The following is a 17,323-nucleotide window of genomic DNA, read 5'->3' as shown; positions in this document are numbered from 1 at the left end:
AAAAAAAGAAAAGGGCACCAGCAGGCACTGCTATCAAGCAGAGTGTTTGCTTGTGCTCTTACACTGTTGGAAATCATCAGCAAATTAGGTATAAAAGGAACAGGCAGGCAACGTGTTCCCAGCTAAACTGCTATAAATGTCACAGCATTTGTGGTGACGCCACAGGCTGCTTCATCACAAAAAAAGAAAAAAACAAACTATCAAATAAACAAACAAACAACAATCAGGAAAAAAATTAATATAATATTGCAAAGAGGTTTGTTTTTCAAATGAGAAAAGTCAAACATACTCAACAAAATCTACCCTGCAGGTATTTAATTATCAGACTATATAGTTGGGTGATGGACAAAAGATGGTAGGAGCTGAGTGGCTAAAGATTAACTCAACATCACTGAAAAAAATGCTTAAAACATATGTCTCATAACAAAGAGTAAATAAGAATGTGATAAAGATGTGAAAGAGTTTGAGCTGTTTATTTAGATTAGACAATCCTTAGTACTGAATGAAGGATGGGAAAAAAAAATTAAAAAATGTTGTGCTGGGAAAAGTACTGTCTTGCTTTAGGGTTGATGCTCTTCCATTATCTTAAGAATCTCCTTATTCACTGCTAGCAAACAAGAAACATTTCCATTAAGTCACAAAACCCAGCAGTTTCTCTCTTGCTGCTTCCTCAGTATCTGAAGGAGCAGTTCACCAGGAACTGTAAGTGATGGCTGTTTCAGTTCATCAACTTTAAAAGAAAAATTAAGGTTTAAAAATTATCCTTCACTAGTTTGGCTGAAACATGGCTTTCTACAGACAGCTTTATCCAAAATGTCCACAAGAGCCTGCTGCTTCCCAAACCAAGGCAAAATTCTCCTGTTTTCAGATGTGATTAATTCAACAGTTATCACAGGTTTGCAAAGATGTCAATGCCCCAGGTGAAACTCCAGGAGAGCATTGTGTCTCAGGACAACACTGGGTGAAGCACCAAGACCCAGAAGTCACTGAGGCTGCAGGGTCAGAGGGATAAACACCATGGGAAGTACCAGCAGCTCAAGTGAAATAAAGATTTCGCAAAGTATTCTGAGACAGAATACTTGAGAGTCAGCAGTATTCTGAAATTGCCTGAAAGTCTCCAGAGTACTTTGGCATCTCTTAGTGTTTTGGTGAACAAAGAAGCAGGATGGGGTTGGTTTCTGCATACATCAATGCAAGTCAGAAAAGGGACTCCAAGATGCTAAAGTGATTTTGTAAGATCTCAGCAAGGCAACATTTACCCATTCAACAAAGCTCTTCATGGTTAGAAAGACTCCTATGATGCTTTGAATACTGCAATTTGCCATTTATTCCTCCTTATACAGTAGGAAACTTCTTTCTTTCTAATTTCTGAGGGTACATTTGATAACAAGCAGGCTATGACATCTCTATGGGCGATGAGGAACCTCAGCAGATACCACCTCATGATTAATTCTCATAGCACATGAGGAGAAGCAACAGGACATTTCATGTACCTATTCAACCATTTCTTCCAGTGGGACCACAGCTCAGGGACAATATTTTGGTGCAGGCACATTTTCATACCAGGTCCTTAAGCCAGAAGAAGAGAGAGTGTCTCTCTCTACCTGCTCTCCTACAGCAAGAACATTCATTTCCTCTCCTGAAGCCCAGTTTGGCTGCCCTGCACAGCCAGCGGGTGATGCTCCAAATTTGATCTTCTAATTTATTCTACTTGCACCAGAGGGCTCAAGGGCAGTAGCTCTTTCCTCAGAGTTTTCATCCACTCAGATCTGTGACTTCTAGCTGTGGGAGACAGTGAGAGGCATCTTCAGAGGGCAGGACCTATGAATAGGCTCATTTCAGCCAAAGTGGTTATAATCAGTGGTTGTAATCACAAATAAATTAACAGCAAGACACCTTCCTTTAAATAATTTATTTGAATCTCCTGCATTTCTTCTCTTTGATTCTTTTGCCAGGGAGAGGTAGACCTCACTGACTGCTAGCCACAAAGATGTGTTGATTTGGAGTTGGATATGGTCTTTGCACAGACTTTAGCCTTTGTTTTTGCTGACCAGGAGGACACATGATGAACGTATTTAGAGCCATTACACAACTTACCACAGCTGGCTTAGGTTCTTCATTTTGTGTAATCGAGAACAGCAAATAACAACTGAAAAAGCCAACTCATTTCTGTGTCCTGCTGCCTCTGGATGGAAAGTGGGATTTAATAAAAGGGCTGAAATTTAAAACAATGGTGAATTTGTTTCATATATATCACTTACTGTTCTCAAACTACATTTTGCACTGGAAATGAATGGCTTGGCTTCTGGAAGCCTTATCCGTAATCAACTAAGCAAACAACTAAACCAAAGCAAAGCAGATACTCCTTCTGTACCTGGAGAAGAGGCTGCTGCTGCCAAAGCTGGCACATCTTCTCAGTACAACTCTTGTTCAAGGTGATCAGCTGTGACTCTCCTTCTAGATCTTCGTTTTAAGAAGTTTGAGAGCAAACTCTGATATTTTAATACACTATGATAACCTTACAATAGGTCTTCATGATTATTAATTAAATTGCAAATCTACACTTACTTTAAGAAAAGTGAAGTTAAAAATAATATGTGGATTTTCAAATATGTAAATTGAAAATTGTATTTAGTAATACTTGGTAATCAATATGTCATATTTGTTTAAATCATATTTAATTTTACTTATTATCCCTTCATGGTAGTTGTTACAGTGCTGTGTACCTCTGCTGCCTCTGCCTGAGGCCATGAATGAAATCCATGACCCAGGGTGTTCAGGGAACAGAGGGCAGGGCTTAGCTAACAGACATTCGGATCTGCAGTTACAGCAGACAGCAGGGACCACATGCAGGATGCTGAATGAGTAGGACATGGGTATTTGTCATTCTGTGGGAGGCAGCACCTTTCTCCACTGCCCCACATATGGAGCTGGACACTTTGGAGGGGGAATGGGGAACTTTGAGGCAGCCAACTCCCCTCCCTGCAAGGTGCTGGGGCACTTCAGGGGATCTTACCTGCAGCCAAGGCTGCTGCTACTTACTGGGAAGCCTGATGGCCTTAGGGTTACTCTGAATTAGCATGCCAGAAGATACCAGTTCATATGGTTATGAAATCCAGGGCGGACTCACAGCTGTAGTACAGAGAAATCATACTATACTGCCATATTATATTGTCAAGACCCTTTTGGTCTTGACATTTGCAGTCCCCTTTCACCAGGACTTTAGGTTATAACTGTGCTGTAACTCCATAAGGGTTCATGTAAACAACATGCCATAACAGCATTTTATTCTGACAGTCATTTACTCTCAGCTGCAGCCACAGCTACGAGCAGGAGTTAGACCTACAGAGGAGGATGTTTTTCTTTCAAGCAATCTCTGAGAAAACACTCAAAATGAGCCTGCACACTTTGTACACACAATTAATCTATTATTTAATTTCTGCTTAAAAAGCAATGGCAGCAGAAGCCATTTTTTCCTTGTAAGCTTGAAATCCAAATACAAGAGTAAAATAATAGCAGATGAAGAGATGAAAGCCCCATCCAGGACAGTTTATATGCATTGCTGTTCCAATTGAGGTTTTTAGGGGTGTCTGCTTCTAAGCTGTCAGTTAGCTTTACTGCTGCATGCACTTAACCTTCCCCCAAACACCAGCTTCAAAAGCCTCAGTGCTTGCCGGGTGCCATCGGTCTTTCACACACAAAAAAATATTGCTTCTTGCTAAAAGATGCGCTTTGTTCCTTTTGTTGGGTAAGCAGAAAGCCCTGGCAGCCTCAGCACTTCATCATTAACTGCAGAACATAGTTCACACACAGCTTAGGAGAGAGCTGGAGCAAAAAGAAAAATGGTCTTGCCTCCCTGCCCCTCACCCCGTGCCACCATGTTATTTTTCACAAGATCGCTAAGATGTTCACGAACATAAATCAATATCATTTGAAAACCAAGCGTCACAGGGCAGCAAAGGACACAATGAAAATCCCAGGGTTTATGAATGAAGGGGATTGTCCTGCATTGCCAAGCTTGGATCAATGCAAAGCTGGCAGGGGACACCACCACAATGCAATAAATGCTGCCATCTGTTACGTCTAAGCTCCTGGACCATGTAAAAGGCACCAGTGAAAATCAGCCCTGCCCCGACACAAGGTGCTTGGGTGGCTCCTTCCCCTCCAGGAGGGCAGTGGGCTGCTGGTGGGGCTTCACCTCACTGGAGCCACCCAAGGCAGACACCTGGGGAGACCTGGACTGTTGTGGAGCATCCCCCTGGTGGAAAGCCTGCATGAGCTTTCCAACGTTGTGGTTGTCTGATGTTCACTCGTCCCACAGTACCAGCACAGGCCTGTGAACATTCAGTGCCTTGCTGACATCTGGGCCCTCCTTCTCTGCCTGGGGAGGTCCAATACGCAGCACACTAGGAAGCAATTTGCATATTTTTATATAAATAAAGCCACCACCTCCCATGCAGCAGCTCACCCCAGGCCTGAGGCTGGTTCAGGAGAGCATGCCAGGCAAGAGGACTGCTTCCCTTCTCCCCAGCCTCCCTGCAATTGCTGACCTAGCTCCCAAAGCATGACAGGTGTTTCCTGGGGCACTGGGGAAGCTGGTTGTGTAGGGTCCTGCCACACTTCCATAAGCATCTCACCCCTGTTCCCTCTCCCTGCGTGGGGAGGGGGGGTGGTCCTGCCTGCCAGCAATCACCCCATGGGAAAAAAAGAGATTCCCACATCATCCTAATGCTGACTGCTCAGCTTAGGGGCATTGGCATTGGTTCTGCAGGCTTGGACACAGTGAGTTTGGGATAATTTATACCTAAGAAACCTGCAGCTGAAGTCCTAAACAGGGAGGCACTCTGACAGATAACAGGCTGTTGTTCTCTGCTGTGCAGAAAAATCCATGGAGCCTAATGACAGAAACAGAAAGGAAGAGGAGACACCCACATGTGAATGAAGTCTGCTCAAAAACTATCTTGTTATTTTTAGTGTGGAGTACTACTCATGTTTGCAGGCGTATTTTTTTCCACCCTGGGTCTATGCAGAGTGGGGAATAAATCTCCACAATAGCTCATCATTTCCCTTTTCTTTACATACATATAACGCGTTTCCAGGTTGAACGACTGGGTGAACTGAACTGGCTACACATGCAACACTGTTGGAATCAGGACTTGTATGCTTATCTTTGAAAATCTGTCCCCTGGGGGATGTGATAATTTCTTTCATTATTTCAGCTGATCCTGTCAAATGCCTTTTCCCTCCCTGGCACATGGTGGATTGGAGCTGCAACCACGTCCCTCACAAACATGTCAGGAGCTGCTGACCATACCAACAGTTCACTGGGGAGCTGCAGGAGGGACCAACTGTGCCTAATTATGGACAGCAAAACACCAATCCCACAGCAGGGACAAGCATGCAGATGAACCTCTCAAAAGATTTAATTGCTCAGAAGTCATTTCTCTTTTGAAATCTCATAGGATTTCTATTTCAAAAATTAACTAGAAAGTTACTAGAAAAAGTGCTTTTTCTGCCTACTTGTGTCAAAATATTTGTGTTCCTCTCACCCTCTCCCCCAGTTCACTTTATATTTATGGGAAACAGTGCATGCATCGTGACACTGTATGCATTCTGAGCAGCCTTTTTCCTCTAAACCAGACTCAGTGATTATGATTAAACTGAAATGTGCCTGAGATTCTGCTGAATGTGAATAAAAGGCAGTTAGGTTCTTACCTTTGAGCTCATCAAACAGAAGTGATTACAAATACACAGCTGGCTAGAAAAAGGCAAGATATAAACCTGTGATGCTAAATACATCAGCCTTATAAGCTGATTTTTAGCTTAACTGATTTTCATCTAGCAAGAACTTCACCAGGAGGAAAATAAGCCTAATAAGATAAGCAAAAAAAAGCAGTACACATTAAAACCCCAATTTTTTACACAATTAGGTCTTAAAACACTATTGTCAGTGACTTGCAGGTGCCTGGAAGTCAGCTACCTTTGCTAAGCAACCGCTTATACAGTGCTGTGGCCCAGCAATTATTTACTACATTAGCAGATAAACATGTTTGATCAGAGCTATTAACTAATTTAGATAATTCATGTGCCCTTGTTGCTCTATATGAAAGAATGAACAGATTTACAGTGTCTTTATTTGACTGAGGACACTGCAGTTCAAAACCCCAGTGTGAAATACAGATGTTGTAGACACACCATGCAGGCAAACATTTTTAAATCCCTTTTTTCACCCTGCCAAACTGTGGCTGAGGTGATCACCAAAAGAATATCATTAAAATACAGGTGAAAAACTTCCCATATTGAAAACTAATGGGCTTCAGGATGACATGTCACCTATGGGCACAGGGGAACCAAAACCTGCCAGGCACCCTGCAGGTGATGTTTCGTTTTCCACCATGGTCTCATGAGGAGATAGGCTGGTTTGGGTGAAGAAAGACAAGCCACTGGCCAAAGCCCTCCCCACCCAACACATGCCTGCTGGGCTGCTGTGGGCTGGTAACTGGGAGGAGGGAGGTAGGTGGTGAGCTGCCTACAGCTCATGTTGTTGTTGGGAATGTGTCTGGGCCTGGGAGGCTGAGGAGGAGCAGATGGCCCTGACACCTCCTGGCATGGGTGGTGGTGGCATGGGTGATGGTGGCACAGGCTAGTGCATCCCACTGGGGACTGTGGTTTGTCACGCCCTGTAATGGTCATGGCAAAGCCTTGGCTGTTCAGGGTAAATGTGGCCTTGCCTGGCTTGGGAAAGTCACCATCGATCAGCATGCATGTTGATCATGCAGTAGAGCCAGCCCCTGGGAAATGCCCAAAGCCTGCCACTTGATTGAGGCACAAGACAGGGTTGGACTGCTCCTTCCATTTCCTTTCTTTCCCTTTACTTTCTCATTCCCTCTCCCCTTCCCCTTGCCTGTACCGAAGCACCCAATCATCAGTGTGGGGCTGCTGTCTCCCTGAATCATAGGAAATCCTCCAGAGATTGTCCAAAAAAGGAGCTTGAAAGGTCAGCATCACTGATTCATGCTGTCTAAAAGTCACTAGCAAAGGAAAATAAGATTTTTTGTTCCCTTCCCAACACAGCAGCCATTGGATGTGGATGCTGACTCTTCCTGCAGGAGGACTTCTGTGGACACTATGTCCTGCTACATCAGTGGGGACATCTGGTTCCATGGTGGATGTTCCTGGTGAGCCCCAGCTGCTGCTTCTCCACAGTAAACACCATGCTGGGGACGAAGCACACCAGCAGCCGAGGGGCATGAGGTGACTGTCAGGGGGAACAACTGCACAAGTCCTGAGATAGGCAGTCAGAGTCAGAGCTGGGGGGTTGGACTAGATGACCTTTCAAGGTCCATTCCAACACCTAACATTCTGTGATTCTGTGATTCAGTCTCCTAGCTGCAAAGCTGCTGGCAGATTTTGGGGTTGGGGGAATGGCTCACAGGATGCACCAGCCCATCTGTGCAAAAAGGTCTATCCTCGTACTTCTGGGGCGGGAGTAGAGAAGGGGAACCAGCAGCTGTGAGGAAAGCATGTGTCTGCATGCACCTCCCCAAGCCCCTTTTAGTCCCTTGTTCACTGGAAAAACACTACTGTGTTTTTGAACTGCAACCACTGGAAGCAATACTGAGGTGGAGCTTCTCAGCTTGTTTTACTTGAGCATGGGTGAATGAGTGATGGATTTGAGTTACACCTGAAGTGAGTGTCCTGCTGGGTGCTCCTCTGATCCCAAACCCTGAGAGGGAAGGGGCCAGCCTCTCCCTCACCTCCTCCATCTCCCTCTCCCTCTCCTTCTCCCTCTCCCTGTCTCCCTCTTACCCTCCCCTTCCTCCTTCCTCTTTTTTGTCAGGGCTGAGATCCTGCAACACCATGTGCTTTTCATGTCTCCTTGTTTTGCCTGCCTGGTTTCATGTGTTACTTTTAGCAGGTAAAAAGGAACGAAGACAAGTGAAACGACTGTGCAGGACAGGTGATGAGTGCTTGGATCAGACAGATGGTGGATCCTGCCAGAGCCGGCAGCGCAGCTTCCCAGCCACTACAAAGGGAACAGTGAGATGCCGCTGGACTCCAGGCTGGCTGGGAGCTCCACTGTGATCCCAAGGACCCACATACTCGACTAGTCACAGCGACATTACCACAGCACTATTCTGGTCAGGAGGGGATGGCCCAAAAGGTTTGTGTCTTGGGCAGCAAAGCGTGCCAGGCAGCAGCGGAGAGGACAGATACCCCAGGGACTGCCAGCTCAGCTTCCCTAAACACCACTTGCCGTGGTTCCTGAGGTTTCTTAGGTCAATCCTGTCTCTCAGCTTTGGCAGCACATAGCAAGTCTGGATCTCAAGCTGTAAAAATCCACCAGAAAACACATGCTTGGATAATTTGCCTAACCTAAAATGCTCTTTTTCTTTTTGTGCACATCCAGAAGAGGTATAAGAGGGGGGCACATTTTTAAATCACAGAATGATATAGAGATGCAAATGTGTGGCAAAAAACCAAGGCTGGAAAGAGACTACAGAACCAAATACCCAACTCAAACGAGTGGGTGTGAGGGTTTCTGGTCCTGAGTGGTCCTGGTGCAGGTTAGAAGCTGCCAGGGTAACCCAGGCAGGAAGGGAGCTCAGCAGGTCATTGCTGTAGCCCAGCCTCCTGCTCAGAGCGGGATCAGCCGGTTCACCATCTGCCTTTGCCTCTCCCTCGTTCTGCTCCTTCGCAGCTCACCCTGAGGAGCAGATTGTCTCGCAGCAGACACAGCCGGGTCCCTGCAGCAGCGTATCCCTGTTGGTGCAACTGCTCTCTTCTCCAGTGAGGACCAGCACCAGGCTGCTGGGGCGTGTTGTGCAGGGCGGTGAGGGACGACTTCAGCAACTCCCTTGAGTGCTTTACCACCAGCATGACCTGAAACTGCTTTGCAAAACCCCTACAGTTTTCAGCACCAAGGGTCAAATGGTCTTAAAACCGGAGAATGTTGTTTTGGGGTTTTTTTACTAAATATACTGAATATGACATGATCTAGAATCCTTATTGATTCAGTTTGAATATATAAATACATTTACATACAGCACGCTGCATGTCTGTAGAAATACCGTTTTCCTAAGGCTGCCCGCAGCGGTCAGTAGGGGGACCAAGAGATCAGACAAGCAAGAGGAAAGCCAAAAGCAGTCCTTTATTTGGACGTGGGGCTGACAGAGGGCTTGACTCTGCATTAGTAACGGTGAGCTGCCCCGACAGGAACCTGTTTTGTTACTGAGACACGTTACAAGTCAGCAGACAGCCGCATTTTTTCTAAATCATCAGCTGATACCAATTAATGACTTGGGAGCACACCAAAAATTCCCATTGGGCTTCCTTCCTTGAAAGGCTGTGGTTGTCTTTCTCCCCCTCCCCCCGCTTTAGAAAAAAAAAAAAAAAAAATCACATAGACAGAGCTATACATTTTAAATATGAGAAATGTCCAAAATAGCTCACGTCATATGCCTTGTAGAGCAGTGCACTGCCTGCAGCAGGGACCAGTCCCAGCTCTCCATGAAATAAAAGGCGTAGAAACTCCAGAGCCCAGGATGCAAACCTAATAAGGAACATAAAAGATACAACTGATCATTCTTTTTTCTCTCTTTCTTATGAGAATCAGCTTTGTTTATGACCAAAACTGCCCGTAATAAAACAAATGCCTATCCCTGTTGGCTGCTGCCCCTGCCAACCAGACCAGTAATTCTGAGCAGCAGGATTTAGAGTATTAACATACAAAATGTCTTCGTTTCTCTCAAACAAAAGAATGAGGCAACTCCACTGAACTAGCAACTGTGAAAACCCCAGCATTGTCCTCCTTTAAAGAGTGCAGCCACAGCTCCTTTTCTCCCCGGGATCTGGCTGCTTTGGCTTATGCCACATCTGCATCCTCACCAGGGTCGGCATCTGTTAAAACCCAGTCTCTGAGAGTCAAGTTTCCAGGCTGGCTCCCAAAACCTGTATTTCTCTGTCCTAGCAAACAGAACCACTGGTCTTATGTTTTTCCGGGCTCCTTTGTCCCTTACTGTATTGTCCATCTTCTTATTTACATAATCTGTATTGATATGAAAGCAATTTTTTCCAAATTCCCTGTAAATATTAATCCTCAGAGGACCACAGGCTAAATGTAAATAGTTTCCTTTATATAATTTTGTTTGGTCAGAACAACTGCCACCAAGATGTTGTGCAGTCTCCAGGGTATCATGAATAGTGCTTTCATACTTTTCTGTCACTGGGGTGTAATGAAAAGATTATTTTTTTAAATTTCTCTTGTGTCTTTACTGAATAAAGAAAACCTCCTTGTGAATTATCTCAGCCTCCTTCGACATGAACAGGATCACAGAGCAAGGCCATACTTTTGAGTTCTGTCTGTGTTTAACAGATATAACCCTCTTAGTACCAGCTTAACCATTTCTTTACAGACACAGAGGCTCAACCACATCTTTACTTCGGTTCTCTTACTCCTATACTGATGGGTGAAATATCAAGGAGCATGAAATGCACTTTCCATGATTCACAGAGAACATTTTAGTTAAGTGGTAGTCCTGAGAAAATGATCCCACCTTCATCATGTATACATTTAACTCCAAATGAAATATTAACAAGTCTTAGGAAGATACAGCTGAATAACAGGGGTGAAACACTTAGCTTCCACAGGTACCCTCACAGTAAATGACAGCATCTCCACAGGAAATTTTGATAAGAGCAACTTTAGTGACTTGCATGTGTACAGAACAAAGTATTGTGCAAAGTTGTGCCTCAAAAATAGATTAATTAATATTCTTATTTTTTTATCTGTAGGGGTTTCTCAAAATGTACTATCATGGGATGGCATTTTTATTTGCTCCTGCTATTCTTCCTGCTGTCTAATTTCAGTGGCTGGAGCATATAAAAACCAGTTACAGGCATGGCCTGTCCCACCATTTATTTCTTCCCCTGCAAGAAAGGGGCCAAATGGTGTGTTTGCTGTGGACTAATGACTCGTGGTTGGTGTAAAGCCTCCTGCCCTGACAGGGACACTGAAAGGCCTGCTTACTGCCCAGGACCCCAGGCAGGGGGGCCAGTTGGCAGGCTGGCTGAGAACAAAGTTTCATATTCAGAAATAGGAAAAGCTTCTTGTGCAGAGCTTGCAATTTGAAAATTGATACATTGCAGAACAAACACAGGCAGCTAGTTATCCCTCATCCTTTTTAGTTCTTTGGTGTACCCTTGCTCATTCAGAGCTTAGTGTTAATTTAGTCTCAAAAATTTAAAACCATTTAAATGGTTAGACCTAGAAAAAGTTTACTAGTAAACTGGGACAGAATTGTCTTATTTATTTTATTTAAATTTCCCATTGAGTCAGTCATATGCAAGGAAAGAGCATTTGATGACAAACTCCAAATCATTATCTGCCTTCCTCACAGGATAGCAGTGGCTGTTCCTCTTTCTCACTGCCGACCTGTAGTGGGGAGTGTTGCTTTGAAATACCACTCTGAACACCTTTTATGAAAAGAAGAGGGGGAAAAAAAAAAAAAGAAAAAAGAAAGAAAAAAAAAATAAACAAAAGCAAGGAAACACCAAAACCACATCTACCTTTGTATGACAGGACTAAGGAACCCAAACTGGACTGGCCACTGACCTAATAAAACCAAACTGATTTGTCTTTTTCTGGCAGAAGACTCAATCTCAGCCCCACATGTCTGCAGACCAAATTTGCCTCAAAATCTTATTTTAGATTGTGTGTGTTTTGGACACTCAAAGTTTTAGGCTCCTCAGAGGAACAAATGCAAGTCTGAGCCAAGGCTTTGGGATGATTTCTAAAACAAATATGGAAATTCTGGCTTCTCACTAGAATTTGTCTGTGCTTACTGGTGCCTCAAATTATTGTTATTTAAACACAAACGGTTTGTATTAACTGCATGTTATGTACAGTAAATCTGAAAACAAAATTTGACTTTAATAGTGGAGCCGATTGCACTGAAACATGGAATCTAAAACTCTGTAAATAGAAAATCCTTTTGTGGGTGTCGTCAAAATCCAGGTGGTAATCCATGCAGTTTGCATTGGCTTTTCCACTCTACTTCCTCCATTTGGGTTGGGGAAAAAATAAAAGGTACCTGGTCAAACAGGTGTGCCTGCACCATCCAAATTCATGGAGAAAATATGTTCATTTGAGTTCACTACCCCAATTCATCAGCCTGATCTGGGTTAATAATCTGTGTCTTGGACATACTGTTTAAAAATGGAAACTAAAAGAGCTTCTGACTGCTCTGCATCAGAAATGGGAAAGTGAGTAGTACAAGTCATTCAAATAGATGTCTTAAACCAATCCATCAGCTTGAATTAACCCTAATAAAAATCCTATTTCCTCAAATTTTACATGCAGCATTTGGCAACATTATGTCCTTAAACACAGCTGCTTTTTTGTTATGGTTTTTGCATACGCATATGGTCAGTTCATAAATGAATGGTGATGTAAATGCTATGTGTACTATGTGTCCACATGCCATGGCCTTGTAAATTCTTTGTGTAATACCACAACAATAAGTATTAAAATATCATTGTAAGAAAATGGTGGCAGTGATATACTAAAACCAGCAAAATTATCTAACCCAGATAACCATCAAAAAAGGAAATTTTAGTTATATCTTAAAACACAAGGCATAGACAAGGTGTGACAAGCAGCAGAATGAGCTCAGATACTTGTTCTGCTCTTCCTCCCCCAGAAAACATATGTGAAATATTCATCCTATAGTTCAGTAGCTTTTAACAGCCACCTGGCATGGACTTTGCAGCTAGGGAAAACCAGGTCAGAATGATGCATCTGAGCAAGCATAGCATTTAAACAAGGTGTCGCATCACATAAAAAAAATGCTACTAGGCCTTGAAGCCACGTGAGCAAGAAGAATTCTGCCCTGAGGTAGCTCTGCCATGCGCCATATAGGGCTTGATCCATTGTATTTTTACCACCACCCCATCCCCCCTACATGCACACCCCTCCTCCCCCGCCTTTGCAAGCCCTTGGTAAAAAGCCTGAATGTTCTTCTTTAAAGAAGGTGGGATTTAGGCTGAAATTCCCTCAGGACACAGAAGCGGATTCATAACCTAATCATTTATTTTCATAATTGCCTGCTATGTTACAGAGTCCTCCTATAAAGCTTTGCATATTGCAGCCCGATTGTGAAACAAGTCCTGACCCATTATCTGCCAGCAATGTTTATGCACACAGAGCTAGAGATCAGCCAAAATTTCATTACAGGAAATTGAAAACACTGGAAGATGAATGTAAAAAGCATTTGGTAGAAATTAAAGACACCAAAACAAAACCTATTCCCTATTTTGAATTAGGAACAAATATGTTACAAGATTCAAAGACAGAGCTAGAAGAAATGACCGAGATAATTTCATTTGACATTTTGCAGATCACGGATATCAGACTCCCATGTGAACCCCTGTTGGAACCAGAGTACCCTTTTCAGCAAGAAAAAAAAATGCAATCTACTGTAGTTATTAATGTGGTTAATTGTTAATTACTCTTTATTTTTGGACACTTGGACACTATTTGTAATCTAATGTGTTCCTGTTGTGTCTGACTCTTCTTGACAGTCTGTTAGACTGAAGAATTACCAGTTAATAAATTTTTGTTTCCTCTGTTGATATTCACAGGCTACACTAGCCTTGTTTTTGATAAGATAAACAGACTCCTCTCTTTGGGGCTTCCTCATGTTTTCCTTTTATTTTTTTGTCATCCTGGTAGTTCTTACTTGAATCCCTTCCGATTTTTCAATATCCTCTTTGAATTGCTGACACCAGAAGCAGACTCATTTGGCCAGTGTGCTGCTGCCAAACATGGAGGTAATATATCCTACTTACTCCCACTCAATATTCCCCTGCCTTTAATCACTTGACAGAAGAGCTGGGTTAGCAGCTCATGTTCAGCGTGGCCTCCAGCTCTTTTCCAGTCTGCTGCAGTTTCCTGGGAGGAAGCGCTGTCCTTCCCCAGAAGGATGCCCCACACCCTGTCTCCTTGGGTGTCTGGATTTGAGCTTCACTGCAGTAAATTAATGCTTTTTAACAGCAACCAGATTATCAGGTGATGCACACTGCTGTGTGCCACTGCTCTCTTGGTGCCTCATTTACTATTCTCCTCACTGTACATCACTGGCAACCTTCAGGAAGACGACAAAGCTTTAAAATCTATTTCATGATCCTTCAAAGAAAAGGATCATATTTCTGTCCCAGGCAGAAGCACAGACTCTGTGTTTGGGGACCTCCTCTCCCAGTTTCTCTTCTGTCTAACTGCAGGTCCATTGCCACTGTACTGCATGCTATCACCAAATGGTAACAGGCAAACACAGCATGTTATGCACAGTTTAGGTTTAGTTCTGCAGAGGATCAATTCTAGTTACTAAGGATGCTTAATCACATGGAGTGTCTAGCCCTCACTGGCTGGGAAGTTAAAGCATTGCTTTGCTCCTTACGGGATGTTGACCATTTATTGACACTTCAGAGGAAAGCGCTGTTACAATCTACACACTGTGAATGCAGCAAATGAGACTGTATATGCATATTAATAATTCTTTTCTTCTAGTTACTTCTTATGCTTCTGGCACTCTTCTACAGGCTTTACAATTTTGGCTTTCCAAACTGCAAAGAGTGGCTTAAAACTTGTAATTTGCTTCTAGATGCTGTAATTGCACTTGGGTACTCCTGCGTATGCTCAGCTCACGGCAGACTTGCCAAGCATCTCCATGTTGGCACCAAAATGCAATAACCTGCAAAATCCTTCTGGAAATCCCCACATTAGCCTGGTATTAGCCTGCATCTGATGTACTGCCTGTCATGGTACTATCCAGCAGGCATGGCCAAAACCCAAGTGGGGATTGTCACCTCTTCCAGCTGGGACCCACAGCTGGCCTCACACTGTGCCACCAAGGAGCCCTGCTGCTGTCACAGAATCACAGAATCTTAGGGGTTGGAAGGGACCTCGAAAGATCATCTAGTCCAACCCCCCTGCCAGAGCAGGGTCACCTAGAGCCCATCACACAGGAACGTGTCCAGGCGGGTTTTGAATGTCTCCAGTGAAGGAGACTCCACAACCTCTCTGGGCAGCCTGTTCCAGTGCTCTGTCACTCTCACAGTAAAGAAGGTTTTTCTGCTGTTTAGGTGGAACCTCCCATGTTCCAATTTGTACCCATTGCCCCTTGTCCTATCACTAGACATCACTGAAAAAAGCCTGGCTCCGTCCACACACTTGCCCTTAACATATTTGTAAACATTGATGAGGTTGCCCCTCAGTCTCCTCTTCTCCAAGCTAAAGAGACCCAGCTCCCTCAGCCTTTCCTCATAAGGGAGATGTTCCACTCCCTTCATCATCTTTGTGGCTCTGCACTGGACTCTCTCAAGCAGTTTCCTGCCCTTCTTGAACTGAGTGACCCAGAACTGGACACAATATTCCAGATGTGGCCTCACCAAGGCAGAATAGAGGGGGAGGAGAACCTCCCTTGACCTACTAACCACACCCTTTCTAAGACGCCCCAGGATGCCATTGACCTTCTTGGCTACAAGGGCACGTTGCTGGCTCATGATCATCCTCCTGTCCACCAGGACCCCCAGGTCCCTTTCTCCTACACTGCTCTCCAGCAGGTCAGCCCCCAACCTGTACTGGTACATAGGGTTGTTCTTCTCCAGATGCAAGACTCTACTTGTTACTTGCCCTTGTTGAATTTCATCAAGTTTCTTCCCACCCAGCTCTCCAGCCTGTCCAGGTCTCGCTAAATGGCAGCACAGCCTTCTGGTGTGTCAGCCACTCCTCCCAGTTAAGTGTCATCAGAAAACTGCTGAGGTTACACTCTGTTCCCTCATCCAGGTCGTTGATGAAAATACTGAACAGTACCGGTCCCAGTACTGACCCCTGAGGGACTCCACTAGTCACAGACCTCCAAGTAGGTTCTGTCACTCGAGCCCTGTGCTGGTTCCCAAAAACTGGGATGCCTGGAGACTGGTGGCCTGCTGCCCCATCAGCTGAAAGCAAAATAAGTCTTCTGGAGCTGGATGAACACCATGGGCTGAAGCTCTCGGTACCGTTAATGAATAAAATAACTCAATAACAGTGACAGGAAAAATGCAAGTAACTGTGGCATGCCAAAAGGGAGTCTCTGCTGAAGCTTACCTGATGCTTACAGATGGCAGACAGGACCCACAGCAGTGTTGTCAGGAAAGACAAGCCAGCAGGAGCACACTCCTGAGGGTCTTCCTTGGGAATGCATGGGAGGGTTCACTGCATGCTGCCAATGGCCATGAGCAGGGCAGCTCCATCAGCCTACCCAGCAGCTATGCCCAGATTAAATTATCTCTTTTTCCATTTGGCTGATCAATAGTGAGCAGAATAGAAAGGCTGTTTAGTGTTGGGGCAATTTGTATCATGTATTTAGGAAGCAGTGGTGCACGGCATCACTGTGAGCTGCAGTGGTGCCTTTGGTCTCCCCCTCCTACCTCCTGGGCACAGATATGCACAGCTTCTGAGTTCGCTCCAGCCAGACACTGTACAGCAAGATTTTTCCAGCTGGTGCAGGTTTAAAAGCTTTAACTGATCCTATTAACCATCTCTGGAGAAACCCACCTTGAAACTCTGATGAGATCACTACATCCTCGGTGCCTCTGGAGGCCAGACGTTTCATTATTGGATGACTAATGGAGTGAAAAGCTTTTCTTCCTCGCGTGTGCAGACAAAATCCACATCCCTGGAGACTACCCTTCCTGCCCCACCCCCGCACATCATTTTATCCTGGGTTTTAAACTCCTGATTCTTAGGGAAAAAAACAGGTCTGGTTTCAAGCTCCAGAGGAAACCCCTGGCAGGAATGCTCATAGGAAGTGCTGGTCCACTGAGGGCACCCACACTGAGCACGATACAGGAGCAGGCTCCTGAAGTGGACCCAAAGTTCTGCAGCCACAACAGCAAAGCAGCCATGCAGCCTAAGGAAGTAGGGCAGGAGGCAGTTGCTGGGGTATTGCTGCAACCTGGCAATAGAAGAAGGCACAGAAATCCTTCTCAAGCCTGGTAGCAGATTTATGTAGTCCACATGGCTCTGCACAGCCTGCCCAGGATTGTGTCCCACCCCAGCACAGAGAGGGCTGCTATGTCGGGAGCTGCATTGCACAGCACCTCCCCAGTAGTGGCTGAATACAGGCAGTCCAGCAGTCTGTTTCACTGGCAGCATGAAGATTAAGGCTATCTCCAGGTGATTCCAAGATGAGTAGGAGGCTGAAGCAGCATAAATGCAACTTATAGTCTTCTCCATGCACAGCTGCACCTAAGCAGGGCTTGGCTGAGCTTCAGCAGCCGA

The sequence above is a fragment of the Apus apus genome, chromosome 1 (assembly GCF_020740795.1).
Source record: "Apus apus isolate bApuApu2 chromosome 1, bApuApu2.pri.cur, whole genome shotgun sequence".
NCBI classification, from domain to species: Eukaryota; Metazoa; Chordata; class Aves; order Apodiformes; family Apodidae; genus Apus; species Apus apus.
Note: the sequence above shows the minus strand (reverse complement) of the source record.